The 16,367-nt window shown below is 46.0% G+C and overlaps 1 long non-coding RNA gene across 1 annotated transcript; it reads right to left on the bottom strand.

Moving 5' to 3' along the window:
• Positions 1-254: 254 nt before the first annotated feature.
• LOC141275828 (uncharacterized) lies at positions 255-5,852 on the bottom strand. Its single transcript, XR_012324221.1, has 4 exons — positions 5,232-5,852; positions 3,490-3,633; positions 3,070-3,213; positions 255-2,826 (listed from the first exon to the last, which is right to left on the bottom strand). It is a non-coding gene; the product is annotated as an uncharacterized lncRNA (long non-coding RNA).
• Positions 5,853-16,367: the final 10,515 nt, after the last annotated feature.

Raw genomic sequence — 16,367 nt, 5'->3', positions numbered from 1 at the left:
TGACTTTGGTTGCCACGGAAACCAATGGGGTGAAGCTGGGAAAAGCTTAGGGTTAAAGTCAAAAGACCTGCATTCAAATCCCAGGCCCGCTCTGTACTAGCTGGGCAATCTTTGGCAGTCACCTCTCTAAGCTTCAGTTTCTTTATCTGTAAAACAACCTGCAAAAGACTGTAAATTCCATTAGGCTAGAAATCATACCTATTTCATTCACTACTGAATTCCCGTACCCAACCCAATGCCCAACACTTTCTAAATCTATGGTCACCATTTTTAATTGAATAAGACTGGGGAAGGGCATCACACATTTAATTTACAAAAATCCACCCATTTGCACTAAGTAAAAAACAGAGAGAAATAAAAACAACAACTTAAATAGGCCTGAAGATTCTGCTTGATAAATCCACTCAGTGCACGTGTGCCCCAGACTGATGCTAGAACCGAAGATGGGGAACTGCTCCTCCTCCCCTTCCTGGTTTTGAAACCTTGCTGTACTGAATGCATAAATCATTGTTAATAATTAAATATTGCACTTTGGAATATGTACACACACTAAATAATATGCAATGTTATTATATCCATCCCACACAGTTCACAAGGATGACTGCATTTGGTTGTAATCACAAAGCCATTTAAACTCTACTTTATGGATGATTTATAGGAGTTTCCAGGGAGATTTTGATTATAACCAGTTTTGTTTTTTGGGTTTTTTTTGTTTGTCTGTTTGTTTGCTTTTGTCTCAGGCTTAACCTTGAGAAGCTTACCTCATAGCATTCGGGTTATCTCACAGGGTCACTGTGAGTGAGCCAGGAATGAAACATTGCGCGTGAGAAGCAGTGGACACAAATACCTGTTATCCTGTTCACTGCGCTCTCGGTATGGCTACTTAGCTTGGACAAGGTCAAGAGCCTTGATTACAACCCAGTCCTCCTGACTCCTAGACTGGACTGCTGGCATCCAAGTCACAATTTAACCCAACAAAAACCTGTTGAGTCATCATTAGGGCCTCAACAAAGTGCTCACCCCGTGTGATGGTACAGGAGAAATACAAGACACAGAGCACTGGCCAGCAAGACCTCACAAGTGCTCGGCCAGCCCCGAAGTATGGCAGATCTGGGCATCCTACCTGAACGTGGAGGCAGATACCGGGGAGCATGGGATGGGGGTGCACTCACACACGCAAGCAGAGTTAACCTCCAGTCCTTGGCACTAAGGCCCATTTCTTCCCTGTTCCAAACTGCTCGTTAACTGTTGTAAATGTTTCCCTCAAGTCAAAGCTGCCGTGTTTCCATCTTATTTCACTGAGTTTCAAATAAGGAAATACGGTATGATTTCTAGCCCCCATATCCTACCCACATCCCACCACATGTCCTGTATTACCTAAGAAGACCCTACAATTCCATGGAAGAAACATAGGAGGTATATACAAACCCATAGTCAACTGTAAAGTGTAACAATGACAAGAAAGGAGAATATGGACTGGGGTCACCAGGAAAGCCTCCGTGGGAAGGTCAGAGTTATAAAAAGGCCTGAGAATGAACTTGAGATTGAGAAGCAGGCTGTGGATTGTATGTCTGTCGATTTTCCCTGTCCTGTATCCATTCAACCTGCTTTTCATAATAGGATCCTGATTTCTTTTGGGGAAAGACCCTTCTCCCTGGCCTTAGGGATGAGCAAGGGACCCAGGCCTGAGAAATCATGGGAATCCCAGCCCCTTGATTACAGGGATTCATTCCTAAGTGAACTGTGTACGTCTCAAGTTGGTCTAATCAGCCCCATCCCCAGGATTATTGGAAAAGAGACAATCTCTTTCTGTAGAATAACTAACCTATAGGACATAAGCCTGGAGCTGCCAAGTCAGCCCATCTAGTGCCTACCTGGACCTACAGCCAATGTAGAAGAAAGCATAGTTTAGACATGGAGAAATAGACTAGGACCGGCTCCTGGAAAAATCATCTGAACTTCTGGATCCCACTATGCCTGATGTTGAAGTTAAATGGTCCTGGATTTTAAGTTCCTCAATAACTTTAGCTTTTAGTGCAAGGCAAGTTGGATTGGGCTTCTCTTAATTGCAATGGGAAGAGTCCTAACAAATTAGATACTCATTTAAAAAAAAAAAGGGATAAGAGAATAGCCACAGAGAATGGCATGAGCTAAAGGCAGGGATATAGGCCTTTGGGTGTCCCAACATATTCGTCAAGAGCCATACAAGATAAATAGCGGGAGGAGGCATATTATAAAAATGCCAAGTGGGGGGCTTCCCTGGTGGCGCAGTGGTTGGGAGTCCGCCTGCCGGTGCAGGGGACACGGGTTCGTGCCCCGGTCCGGGAAGATCCCACACGCCGCGGAGCGGCTGGGCCCGTGGGCCATGGCCGCTGGGCCTGCGCGTCCGGAGCCTGTGCTCCGCAACGGGAGAGGCCACAGCAGTGAGAGGCCCGCGTACCGCAAAAAAAAAAAAGCCAAGTGGTATAAAGAGGCCTTTGGACTTCTGAGAACCAAAATCCACAGCTGAAAGTAGGCAAATACATGCCTGGACCCAAAGGCAGCTCATGTACTGGCTGGTCCAGTTACATTCTCCTCATTCAGGGAAATCCCTACCGCATGCCAGATGTTGCACATCTGTGGTTAGCATTGTTCCTTTAAAGAATAACACAGATTCTTCTCCGGGCAAGCCACACATTTTCATTTCATCCTGTGGTCAGGAGGGAAACTGTGCTCCTTCAGACGAGTTTCAGCTGACAGACTGCTCTGGGGCACGTCTTTCAGGGAAGCTGATTCATCTTCTCTGTCGGCTGCCTGTGAGGGATGCACACCTGTGTCCCAGGATGACTTCAGAGAGAAGGGAGACAAAAGACCACGTTGGGCTCCAGCTGCCTCTGCAGCCACTCTTACCGTGGAGCAGACACAAGTGCAGCCATGCCTGGTGGGCAGTCAACAATGGGGTTGTTTACGTTCAGCTCCTGGGACCCCCCCCCACTGGGGGCTCTTCCTCTGAATTCTGTCCCAACTGGCGGCTTTGGTCGGGGGAGACTGGCTGACATCTGGGCTTGATTTGATCCCCTACTTACCCACCTCTCAGTCATCCACATGCTACATTTTTCAACCACAGCAGAATGCAAGCTGCTCAAAGATGCTTTGATGGTGGAGCCCCAAACGGGGATGGAGGTGCAGTCAAACCATGCCCACATTTAACTGATAAGAATTCTGCTCTGTGGGCTGGGTGAGAAAGAGAAAAAAGAGACTGAAAGTGAACAAGATAATGGATATGAGTGACTTGACCTTCCATCCCACTCCTAGGGCAGATGCCCTTTAGTGAGTGTGAGAAGGTGTACATGATCTGTGGTTTCCACAGTATGTCTCAGCTCCTGTGGGCCTCTCATTTCATGAACGTCTTGCCTTGCTGAGTATACTTGTCAAAATAAGTAGAGCGAGCTGCTCTAACAAACAATACCAAATCTCAGAGGCAACACACAACAGAGGCTAATTGCTTACCCACAGTCACAGTGTGAGGTGGGTCTGGAGGTGCTCCTTGGTGACTGTCCTCTTAGCAGCGATTCAAGGATCCGGCATCTTCCATCTGTGACACTGCCATATGAAACACTGTGGAAGGGGCTGGAAGCTGCTGCAGGTTGGACTCTGAGATGGAGATGAGAGTGCAGGACATTTAGTACGAAGTGCTCTTGGGATTAATATTAGTACATGCGGAAGGGAGAGAAGGATGTAAGCGTGGGCCGAGAGGGAAGCTGAGATGCAATGCAGCCCCCAAAATGTCTCCTCCAAGCCAATGGAGAGCTCTGGGACTGGGTGGCCTTTCGGAACTGTCTTGGGTTGGGGCAGGGTGGCTGTGCTGTTCAACCTCTGTGCTTAACAGTCACTGGATGTAGACGTGGACCATCTTCCAGAAGCACCCCCAGCAGCTGAGGAATTATGTTATTCATTGCTAAAGGGAGATCTGGGTGGCTCATCACAGCATCCACCACAAGGGGACTAGAGCAGGAGTCAGCAAACCTTTGGTGAAAGGCCACATAGTCTCTGTCACAACTACTCTTCTCTGCTGTTGTTGCATGAAAGCAGCCAGAAGCAATAGGTAAACAAATGAGTGTGACTATGTCCCAATAAAATTTTATTTACAAAAACAGGCTCACGGGACATAGATGATGGAAGTAATTAAGACCCAGCTCTATCAATGATTTAGATCGCTCCTGTCCAATTTCATTGGCCAGAGCTCAGTACCTGGCCCCAATGTAACTGCATAAAGTTAGGAGATGGAGTCTTTCTATGAGTCCCAAAAGAAAATAACTGGAATTTGTGAGCATCTAGCCAGACTCTGCCACAGTGTGACTCTTGAAAATCATTTCTTAAACATGAAACAGCCCTGAAATACAGCATACATTTCCTCATCTCTATTGCTAAATAAAGTATCTTACACTTTAAACTCAAAGGAGACTTGGGAGATTTTCAAGAGTACTTCTCACTGTGTGTGACTGTTGCTCCTTGCACTGACTTTGGAACCTAATCCCCATGTGAACTCTGACTCCACATCGTGTGAAAGGGTGAAGAACAAGAGTGATAAATTAAGAGTTTGGGATATACACACTACTATATATAAAATAGATAAATAACAAGGACCTACTGTATAGCACAGAGAACTATACTCAATATTTTATAATAACCTATAAGGGAAAAGAATCTGAAAAAAAAAGAGAAAAAATATATGTATAACTGAGTCACTTTGCTGTACACCTGAAACTAACACAACACTGTAAATCAATGAGACTTCAATTTAAAAAAAACAAAACAAAACAAGAGTGAGGAGTCAGACAGACCTGGGTCTAGAGCTCAGTTCTGCCATTTACCAGCGCTAGTAACTGGTCACATTTCCTTCCTGATCCTCAGTTTCTTCTTTTCTAAAATGAGATGCTAATAGTGCCTACTTCATGTGGGTTTTGCAAGGCTGAAAATGCTGCTATATACCTAAAGCACCTAGCAGTTGGCACATAGAAAGCACTCAATAAATGCCAAAGATTATCAATTCTTTATTAAGAGAAGGAGTCTATAATAGAGGTGATCAAAGCCTGCTGGGGTGGCCCAATGCATTCCTCCATCTCCTGGACCTTGATTACATCTTCTATGAGATGATCAGAGAGTTCCCCTCGGCATGTGGGGTCGGGATGAGTAAGAGTTTCTGTGACGCTTGTAATTAAAAATAAATAGAAAATGATAGTAATACTTACCTGACAGCGTTGCTGGGAAGATAAAGTTTATGTCAATAAAAATGTGCTGAGAGCAGAAATATGCCAGGCAGCACAGCAGATTCCAGGGGAACAAATACGAATAAGATATTGTATTGGTTGTCGATTGCCCCAGAGCTTAATGATTTAAAACAACGATAATTTTATGGCTCCCGGTTCTGTGGGTTGGCCAGGTGGCTCTTCTGCTGGTTTCAGTGGGGCTCACTCACGCAGCTGCAGTCGCCTGGTGGCTTGGCTGTGGAGTGCTCAGCTGGGACAGCTGGGAAGGCTGTCTTCCACGAGAACAAGCACAAGAATGTACCAATCCTATGTCTGCATCGTGATTGCCAGCATCCCATTGGCCACAGCAAGTCACATGGTGAAGTCCAGCATCAGTGTGGAAGGGGACCACACAAGGGCGTGGCATGGATACCGGAAGGAGAAATTCCTTCAGGGCCCTTATTATAACAACTTACCCCAAATATCTTTTATGCCCTTAAGAAAGCTGTCATCTTGCCCGCACCAGATGTATCACTTTCCACAGCCCACCTTCCCTGGTATCTCCCAAGGAAACATTGAGAAGAGAATCACCCAGTGAGCTTGCATAAAATTGCATAAGTCTGACTTTCCACCCAGACCATTAGGCATTATTATATCCATCTCACATCATTAGATCACTCCTATTCAGATCCCGCTGGTCAGAACCCAGTCACATGACCCCAATATAACTGCAAAGGAGGCTGGGAAATGTAGTCTTCCAACAAGTTCTAAAACTCAGAAATGGCTCGACCCTCACAGAGGCTCTTACACTTATGTTACTTCTGCCTCCACAGGGCCCCTCACACTCTGGGAAGCTCACAGTGAGATCCTCCTTTGCCCTTTGGCTTGACTTGGCTGACAGTGGAGCAATGGAGGGGAGATGGTATAATCTGTGGGGCTTGGACTGCTGGCCTGAAGTAGGATAGGATGGCTCAGGAACATCCAGACATTAGCCCATGGTCTCAAAGTCCTGGGCATAAGCCGCTTAAATGGACGCTGGGTGGTCCGTGCAGCCCTGTAGAGTGTGCCTCTACTTACCTTCCAGGACGACAATGTAGGTTGGGCAATGGTCTGCTTTTCTAGCAAGGCAGCATTTGGTGAGTTGTTCCTCGTCAACACCAGGAGTCAACTAGGACTCCTCCCAGCACACGAAGGACAAAGCCTCACCCCTCCCTCTCAGGCCTTGGGGTGAGCCCCAGGTCTCCAGGAAGTGTCCCACATGGGGCTTCTTCTCCCCCTGTCCCCTACTTCTCTTGTCTCTCCTTGATCCTTCAATCCTCTCTTTAAGCCCTTCCCTAGATGGTATCTCCGCTCTGATTTTTTTCTAGACACGCCAACCCTCCTTAAAGGTTGGGGGGTGGGGACATCTCAGAAAGAAGGTTGAATTGAAGGAGCTGAAGGAAAGCAGGACCATGGGGAGACCACCAGGCTAATAAGACTCAGGGGACAGATAGAAAAGATACTTAATTGGTAGAACCAGTAGAACTTGATGATGTGGGGCTAAAATGTGGGCCTCATTGGGCTTCCCTGGTGGCGCAGTGGTTGAGAGTCCGCCTGCCGATGCAGGGGACACGGGTTCGTGCCCCGGTCCGGGAAGATCCCACATGCCGCGGAGTGGCTGGGCCCGTGAGCCATGGCCGCTGAGCCTGCGCGTCCGGAGCCTGTGCTCCGCAGCGGGAGAGGCCACAGCGGTGAGAGGCCCGCGTACCGCAAAAAAAAAAAAAAAAAAAAAAAAAATGTGGGCCTCCTGTTCAAAGTGCAGAAATGCCCTTAAAGGTGTTAAAATATTAAATTTTTTCTTTCTTCCACAGTCTCTCTTGTAACTTTTCATGGTCCTTTTTCTTTGCTATTTAATGTCATTCTAAGTAAAGAAAAATTAAAATTTTACAATTATTAGCACAAATTTTTTACCATTCATCTTTATCTTGTGCAATGTCTGTTTTAAATGCAAATATAAGAGCACTTAACTCATACACAGAATCATCAAAAGTGCACAATTCTTGTTTCAGAGCTCTTGCATGCCTATGTATTTTGTTTTTGCCAGAAGAGCAGAAAATCTGCACAAAGCTAACCCAATTGTTTTCATTTCTTAGTAATACATGCACATCCAGCAAGAATGATGAGGAAGGAAGGAAGAAAGGAAAGGAAAAGGAATTACAGGTTGCCCTATGTTTCCCTTTCCTTCCCTATCTTCATTTTCAGCCTAAGCAAGGGTATGATAGGGTTCCTTGGTTGTTTGTTTCTTAGAACACCACTGTCTTCTTTCTGTGTTCCAAGAACATTCTGTCTAAAATGGAAAGCATGGCCTCTTGGAGTGGTCAGTGCCTCTACTTAGCCGTCCATAGACATAACACACTTGCCTTATACACTGGTTCCCCCTTATCCGTGGTTTCTCTTTCCACAGTTTCAGTGACCTGTGGTCAACCGAGGTCTGAAAATATTACATGGAAAATTCCAGAAATATATAACTCATAAGTTTTAAATTGCACGCCATTCTAAGCTGTGTGATGAAATCTCACACTATCCTGCTCCATCCCGTCTGGGATATGAATCATCCCTCCGTCCAGCGTATCCCGCCCGTTAGTTGGTTGGTCACTCAGTAACCATCTAGGTTATCAGATCAACTGTCAAGGTAACGCAGTGCCCTTATTTTGCTTGATAATGGTCCCCAAAGGACAAGAGTTGTGACGCTGGCAGTTCAGATCTGCCAAAGAGAAGCCATAAAAGTGCTTCCTTAAAGTTCTCGACTTAATAAGGAAAGAAAAAATCATAAGCCTAGGTTGCTAAGATCTACTGTAAGAACGAATCTTCTATCTGTGAAATTGTGAAGAAGGAAAAAGACATTTATGCCAGTTTCGCTGTTGCACCTCAAACTGCCAAAGTTACGACCACAGTGCATAAGTGCTTAGTTGAGATGGAAAAGGCGTTACATTTGTACAAGATATTTTGAGAGACCACATTCACATACCTTTTATTATGGTGTATTGTTATAATTGTTCTAATTTGTTAGTAGCTATTGTTGTTAATCTCTTCCTGTGCCTACTTATAAATTGAACTTTATCATAGGTAGGTATGTATAAGGAAAAGCAGTATTTATGGGGTTTGGTACTATCTGCGGTTTCCGGCATCCTTTGGGGGTCTTGGAACATGTCCCCCACAGATAAGGGGTACTACTCTATTTATCTGGAGTCTCACTGAACCCCTCCACGTCATGAGTCCACTGAAATTTGTGCTCAGGACATCACAAATACTACATGTGAATGGGGCAGCGAGGGCCGGCAGACACGTGTATCAGGCACGTTTCTTCGGCTCACACACACGCTCCATTGTCCAATCAAATTTCACACACAAAACTCAAGTTCAAATGTTTAAACATTTCAAGATGGCAATTAAATCAAGCCCAGGGCCCGTCCTCTGAGTGCAGGGTCCCTCACATGCCCATGCAGCTGAAATAGCTGTTTGGAATTTTCACAGTCATCTCCAGCTAAACACATCCCAAACTGATGTCTTCAACTACCCACCACCACCAACATCAAATATTCTCCGCGTCTCCTCCTCTGCCTCTTGGCAAATTGTTCTTGCTGACATCACACTCCTGTGGACACCTCTCTTCCTCACCACCAGCCCCTCGCCTCCACCACCTCCAAGCCACTGCCAAACCCTGAGGATTTTCAGCTCCAAAATATCTCCCCAATCTGTCCCCTTTTACTTATCTCCACGACTTGGTGTGTAAGCCACCATCAACTCTTGTCTGCACCATTGTAATAGCCTCTTACTTGGTCTTCCGGCTTCCAGTTTCACCCCTTATGCTCCGTTCTCCACAGAGTTTTTGGATCAACCTAAAATGTAAAGACTCCGTTCAACCCCTGCTACTGAAATCCTTTCATGAACAGGGTCCTTCTGACCCTTCAGATCTGAGCTCGAATGTTACTTCCTCACAGAGGCCTTCCTGGGGCCCCCAGTACAAAGTGGGCCCGCCCCATACCCAGCCCATTCTTCTCTCTCTGAAAGCCAGTTCTTTTCCTTTGCCACACGTATCACAACTTGAAACTATATATTTGGGGGTGTTTCTTGAGCTGGAGTATACATTCAAAGACAAAGACTCTGTTTCATTCACCACACTATTTACCCAGCAACTAGCACAGTGCTTGGTCCTTGGTGGGCACTCGATTTTTTTTTAAGAAATGAATAAAGGGATTTATGAGGTGAAGAAGAAGGAGGGGTCTAGGTTAACACCAGGGTCTCTGGCTGACATGACAGGGGCCAGTGGTGGCACACAGAGGGAGGGGCAGTTCTGCGGGGAAAATAATGAATTTGGAAAGAGAACGAGGTGCTGCACGTGGGCTTGCTTTGTGAGCTACAGACCTTATAAACGTGCAATAGTAACAGAAGCCAAGTCGAGCTAATGTGAGCTGAGGTCACAAATCCTCAAGACCAGCACACTTGAAGAGCGAATGAAATAATTATGCTTGGATCACAGGCATAAACCAGTACTGGTCAGCCAACAGGACACTTGGTCACCCTAGGAATAGATTATATAGACATAAAGACAAATATAGACACATATAGGCTGTGTCACAAGGCCCAAGAGCAAGAGTGCAGGGGCACCTCAGATCATTCTAGAACTGATAATTAGAAAGTGCTTGGGAAAAAGGCAGTTTCCTCTCTCTCTCTCTCTCTCTCTCTCTCATTCTCTCTCTCTCTCCATCATTTCCAGTTCCAACTTCCCAGGGAAAAGCTCTAACTGGCCCAGCTTGGGTGGTGCCAGCCCTCCAGTTCACTCTACTGGGACCAGGAAACAGGAGACTGCTTCACAGACGTGGTTTCCAGGTAGGACATGAAGCTGGGCAGACTCTCAAAAGTGATTAACCACAAAATATAAATAACATTATGGTATTCCAGCTCAGCTGGCAAGGTGTGATGTCACATCAAATAAGTGGTAGAGTCAGATATTGTGCAAAAGCTCCTAGCAGGGAAAGATAGTCAGGGAAGGCTTCCTGGAAGAGGTGATCCTTGAGAGATTGGGAGAGTTTGGATGGAGGCAGAGGAACCAGAGAAATTTCAGGAGACGGGAACGGCATGCACAAAGACCAGGAAGCAGGATAAATGATCATTCGTAAATTGGTCATTCTCATTTGTCTTTTGCTATTCCCCTATTTAGCCCCATGGTTTGTTATTGTGAAGTCTTGTGTGGTTTTTTTGGTAATAATTTGTTTGAGGACTTGCAACCTTGCTCCCCGTCATCCTCTTGCTCCTCGTAGGTGGGCAGCAGTGAGCAGCTGGCCATAACTGGCATCGTCTACAGGGTCCAGGCTGTAGGATTGAGGAATAAGTGAAGCCATTTTATGAGAAGCCATTTTTTTACCAAAATTTCTGTAACAGAGCTTTCCTAATCATGCATTAGTGGGTCAACCAGTGTTTTTTGTTTGTTTTTTTTTTTTGCTGTACGCAGGCCTCTCACTGTTGTGGCCTCTCCCGTTGCGGAGCACAGGCTCCGGATGCGCAGGCTCAGCGGCCATGATTCACGGGCCCAGCTGCTCCGTGGCATGTGGAATCTTCCCGGACCAGGGCACGAACCCATGTCCGCATTGGCAGGCAGACTCTCAACCACTGCGCCACCAGGGAAGCCCTTGTTTTTTTTTTTTTTTTTTTTGTGATTTAATACAGGAGAATAGTACATATTAGAATTTATTGCAGGAAGGAAGGGTAAATATCACTTCATGAAACTGTTTCAGTCACATTTACATGGATGTGTGGGTCATGGTCAAAAATATTTCAGAACATTGAGTCACACTCTCCTTTTATTAACTTCTACTCCTGAGGAATGGCTTTATGGGAGAGTATGGAGGTCAATGATGTTTACTGGATGCTCTCCTAAGATTTCAAATGCGATGGAAGGGAATCCTCTGGCTTTGGGGTTTTGTGGGGTGCAGACATGTATGTCATGCTCAATTATAAAGTGCTTCTCTTCCCTTCCTCTCCTTCTCCACTCCCATCCTCCTTCTATCCATGAATAGGTCCATGGACATGGAGCTGACAAAAGAGGAAGGGCACAGGCTGATACGTAACAGTGACACGTGGCACGGACAAGAATTTGCAGCTCATCAGCCTTCATGTGGGTCCCTCTGACGGGCAGCTCATGGAAATGCCTTACTAGTGACTGGTCATGACCCTGGGACTGTCCCACTAAGATACAAAACGACCAGACTTCCCTCCCATCCACGAACAGATCAACCCAAATCTTCAGACGGCCATGCCAAGCATTCAGGTTCACCAGGTTGCTCAGAGTGGACCAGCCCCTGAGGAGCATGCTAAGCAAATTCCCAGGGGTCCAGCTACAAGGTCAAGATGTTAAGAGCCCACAGATTCTGCCCTACTCTTCCCCACCCACGGAAAAGTGCAGCCTTTGGGTCACTGCACAGGCCACTGAACAAATGCCCATTTGGCCCGTGAGCCAAGACTTGCTTATTGCACTGTGGGAGGTCAGTTTCCTTTTTCCCTAAGAATCCAACATTGAGTTTCCCAGTCGCTCTTCTCGTTATACATTCCAGCTGTTTCCGGCAGCCGCCTGCTGGGTGAGAGCAGTGGGCTGGGAAACTGCCTCCAAGACCAGCCTCCAGCACTCTCTAGCCATAGCTCGGCTACAAATCCTCTGTCCTCCTGGAGCTCTGTTTCTTCATCTGCAAAATGGGAGAACCCTTCCTGGGCTGCCCTGCAGGGCTGTGGATGGGATCAGATGGCACGATTGCCACTTCCCCTTCTGGAAGCCTAAGGTAGTGGGCATACAATAAGCCACTGTCCCTGATTGCAGTCTGGTGGGAGTCAGAGGGGCAGGGAGAAGGGAGAGGCCGGGGTTGATGCTCAGACGAAATGCTGACCCAGGGACACCTTCATTGTACTTGGCCCTTGGACCACCCACAACTTTCCCAGCAATCTTGCCTCACCTTAAAACCACCCAGCAAGAAAAGGGGGAAACTACTTCCCTCAGTAAAGCCCTCGGGTCCTCCTTCTGAAACCAGAGCTTCGGGGAGAGCAGCGAGTGAGTGGAGACCCAGTGTTTAGTCTGTGGCAGTTCATGTGCATAGGACCCCTCAGGAGGGTCTAGCTGAGCTACCAAGGCCACTCGGAGGAGTCTGTCTGGGATGGAGGCTCATTCGAAGGGCAGCTGAGCCCAGGACAACTGAGGCTGAGGTGAGATGCTGGTCCAGAGTGAGTGAGGACGGAAAGGTTTAACAGGCTGTCCTCAGTGTGCAAGCTGGGGTCAGGATGGGATGGGCTGCGGTCAACCGGATGGGCTTCCAGGTGGAGGCTTCTGGAGTAATGTGAGGCGTTTTGGCAATCTGAGAGCTTCTTCCGCAGTAGATCCCTGAAAGGGAATGTAAACAGCATGTGGTCTCCTCGGGGGGCCCCGTGCGTGACTAAAGCTGGGAAGGGAAGAGCCCGGACCCACCTCCCACTTCCGTCAGGCTCCCCACCTTGAACCCTGGGACAAGCCAGCAACGGTACCCCCGCGTCTCAGCCCCTCCAGAGGTGGAAAGTATAACAGGAGAAACATCTGCCTCTCTTCATGGGAGTAAAATGGCCTCCGTGTGTGCGTCTCTGCTTCCCCCTCAGGCCTCCCCTCTCCCATCTCTCTTTCTTCCCGACTTTTATAAACATCATATGCGATGCCTGGGCTCACAAGCCAAATCCCTGAGATACCTGGGTGGTTCTGACATGTGTGGTTCATTTTCTCCCATGAAGGCCTGGCTGCCAGGTCAAGACACGTCCCTGAAGAGAAGCAGGGAAGGAACAGGAAGCGGGGATGAGTCGGAGGTGTGAGGAATCCAGGGAATGAAGGACAAGCTAGACTCACCCCCTGGAGGTGTCACCACCTTCTCAGCCCATGCACTTAGTGACAGCTGGGGACACTTTGATTTGTCCCTTCCTGACATTGAAACCTCCTTAGTCCCAGGCCATGCCTTCCACCTGCACCTTATCTTGTCCAAAGCTTAATGCCAGGACTCAGCAAGTCATAAATACTGATAAAATAAAGAATATCTAGTGGATGTTAAATTGTTCAATACATCAGGCTGACTGGACATCTCCCGCTCTAACTGAAGGGAACAGGGACAGCAAAAGCAGCTGTTCCCTGCTGCCTGCCAGCCACCCAAGCCTGCGTTTTGACCAATATTCAGATCAAATGTGAGCACCCGTAATATTTTTTTCCAGCATTATTGCAAAGTCCCCCCTCTCGGGTTTTCCCTTTTATCTCCCAGCCTCTCTTTTCCTAGACGCATCAGCCCATGTGCTTCGTAAGAGACCAGAGATACTCATGCTGATGAATTGCTCTGGATATGGGGAAACAAGTTCAGGAATACAATAGTCCTTGTGTCATAGAAAGAGAGAAGATGCTCCACCCCCTTTCTCCATAACACTTCATTTTATCACTGCCTGACATGATAGTGTATGTGTCATATATATCTTCTGGGTCCTCCACTCCAAGATAAGCTCCATAAGGACAGAGACCTTGACTTTTAGGGTCAACTGCTCGCTACTGTGTCCCTAGTGCCTGGGACAGTGCCTGGAACATTGTAGGCATTCCGTGAATATTTATTCAATGAACAGATGGTTGAGTGAATCTCTCTGATCAGATTGGATTATGAATGTCTAACCACACAAACACAGTGGGCACAGATATGCAAGTACAACCACACACAGGACTGGGAGGGTTTGTGCATGAATATGATAATGATAATATTAATGGCTAAAAGTCATGCCTTTCTATGCCAGGGACTGCGCTAAGCATGTACAAGCCCTGTCTCAGTGAATATTCACACTGTTTTGTCCTACTTTAAAGATGACAGACCTTTCAAAGAGATTAAGTGACTTGGCAAAATCAAGACTTAGTTAAGAGCAGAACCAAGGCTGAAGGCAGACCCATCTGCCTATAAAGTCCATGCATTTTAACCATGATGCTTCCTCAAAGTCATCATTTCATTCATGCATTCATGGTGTCCAGTGAAATATTATTATATTATTGTTTGATTTCTCACGGATGCCTAACCTCCATCACTAAGTTAGAACTTCCTAGAGTTAGGGACTATGTCTTATTTCCTTATTACATTCCAAGCAGAACCCAGTACTATGAGCTGCACAGAGCAGATACACAACACAGATCTATCCAATTAATTAATTAATATAACCATAGAGGACATCCCAAAAGAGAACTCAACTATAGATTACTTTCAAAGAAAGAAAGAAATGATAAGACAGAGGTGTCAAAATGGCCCTTCCCGGCTGGAAACCTCTCCTGGTTAGGGTCAAGTTTTATTTCTGTTTGTATTTTCAATGGTTCACAAAGTTCTTGGCATCACGCTTGTTGCCTGAATTAAGAAAAACTGGTTCATAACCTGGGGTCTCACAGAGTGGTAGAATTGAAGAGTCTTGGGGATATTTTATCTAGACTTCTGAAGGTTTTGATGGTTAAGCACCTCCTGTGATGTCTAGCATACAGAAAATACTCAAACAATTCATTGACTAAATCAGTAGTGGCCTCATAGTAACTGGCCCAGTATCTGATATAGAGTAAATATTCAACAGCTGGTTACTAAATTATATGATCAAATGATTTTTGCTGATTGAATAAAAAATAGTTTCCATTTATTGAGCCAGGCACTAACTATTTTGCATGAATCATCTCATCTAACCCTCACATTACTCTACGGAGTAGGTATTATTATAACTTGTATTTTACAGGTAAAGAAACCGAGGCTCAAAAAAGGTTAAGTAATTTGTCTAAGGTCCCACAGGTATAAGGGGTGGAAATAGGAATTGAATTGTTTGATTCCAAAGGTTTAGCCATGATGCTTGGCCCTGCCCTGTCAGCTCCTTCTGGCAGAGGCACTGTGACCTGACAACATGATGGTCCTGGAAAGACCTAAGTCCATGAGCCCGCTTCCTGGAAAGAACTTCAGGTACATGGCACAACCTTAAGGGGGCGCCATCTTCTGACTTCCCCAGTGGCCCACAGCCAGAATCCCCTCTGTTCTCCCTCCCTTGCGGTAACAACTTCAAGGCTTGAGTAGGAACATAAAAGAGTTGAGGGCTCTTGGTCCACACGGGGTGTCCAGTATCCAAGTTCTTTGCTTCCACTGTGTGATTTAGGTGTCTCAAAACCATGTGACGTAGATACTGATTTTATTCCCATTTTATGGAGGAAGAAACTGACGCTTAAGGAGGTTGAGTTTACTTATCCAAGTTCACGCAGCTGGGAAGTGGCAGAGCTGGGTTATGAACTCAGGTCGTCTGGCTTCCCAAGCTCTTAACCACCATGCCTGCTTTATTTACATTTGACAGTGTCTAGGAACTACCAGTCAAGACATTACTATTTTTTTAAATTTTACTGAAGTATAGTTGATTACAATATTGTATTAATTTCTGCTGTACAGCAAAGTGACTCAGTTATACATATATATATTCTTTTTCATGTTCTTTGCCATGATGGTTTATCACAGGATATTGACTACAGTTCCCTGTGCTATACAGTAGGACCTTGTTGTTTACCCATCCTATATATACTAGTTTGCATCTGCTAACCCCAAACTCCCAATCCTGCCCTCTCCCACACCCCCTCCTCCTTGGCAACCACAAATCTATTCTCTATGTCAAGACATTACTATTGATATAATAATTATAATCATGACATAATTATAATCAGACAGCAAGTGCTTACTGTGGGCCAAGCATTGTTCTAAGAGTGTATTCCTTATTTGCTCCTTCTGCCAATGCTACAGAATTAGGGCTATTAGCCACATTTACTAACAAGAAAACTGAAGCTAAGGCAAAGAAGTAAGTGATAGAGCTGGGATTTGAATGAGGCCTGGCTAATTCCAACAGTTGGACACTTCCAACCCCTCCTGGTATCCATGTCCTTAACCATTAAGCTTTCTGGTCTTCCTATTTTGACTTCACTTTTGCCTTTGAGGTTGTACTACATACCTCATCAACTCTATGTCTTGTGCTGTATATTTCTTGGGAGCCTTCAGGGAGATTACAGGAAGTACAAAGACTTGTTGATGACTCTACCTTCTACTGTACCAGTCAGGGCAGCCCTGGTTT

This window comes from Tursiops truncatus, chromosome 11 (assembly GCF_011762595.2).
Source record: "Tursiops truncatus isolate mTurTru1 chromosome 11, mTurTru1.mat.Y, whole genome shotgun sequence".
NCBI lineage: Eukaryota > Metazoa > Chordata > Mammalia > Artiodactyla > Delphinidae > Tursiops > Tursiops truncatus.
Note: the sequence above shows the minus strand (reverse complement) of the source record. Positions and strands in the feature narration are given on the sequence as shown.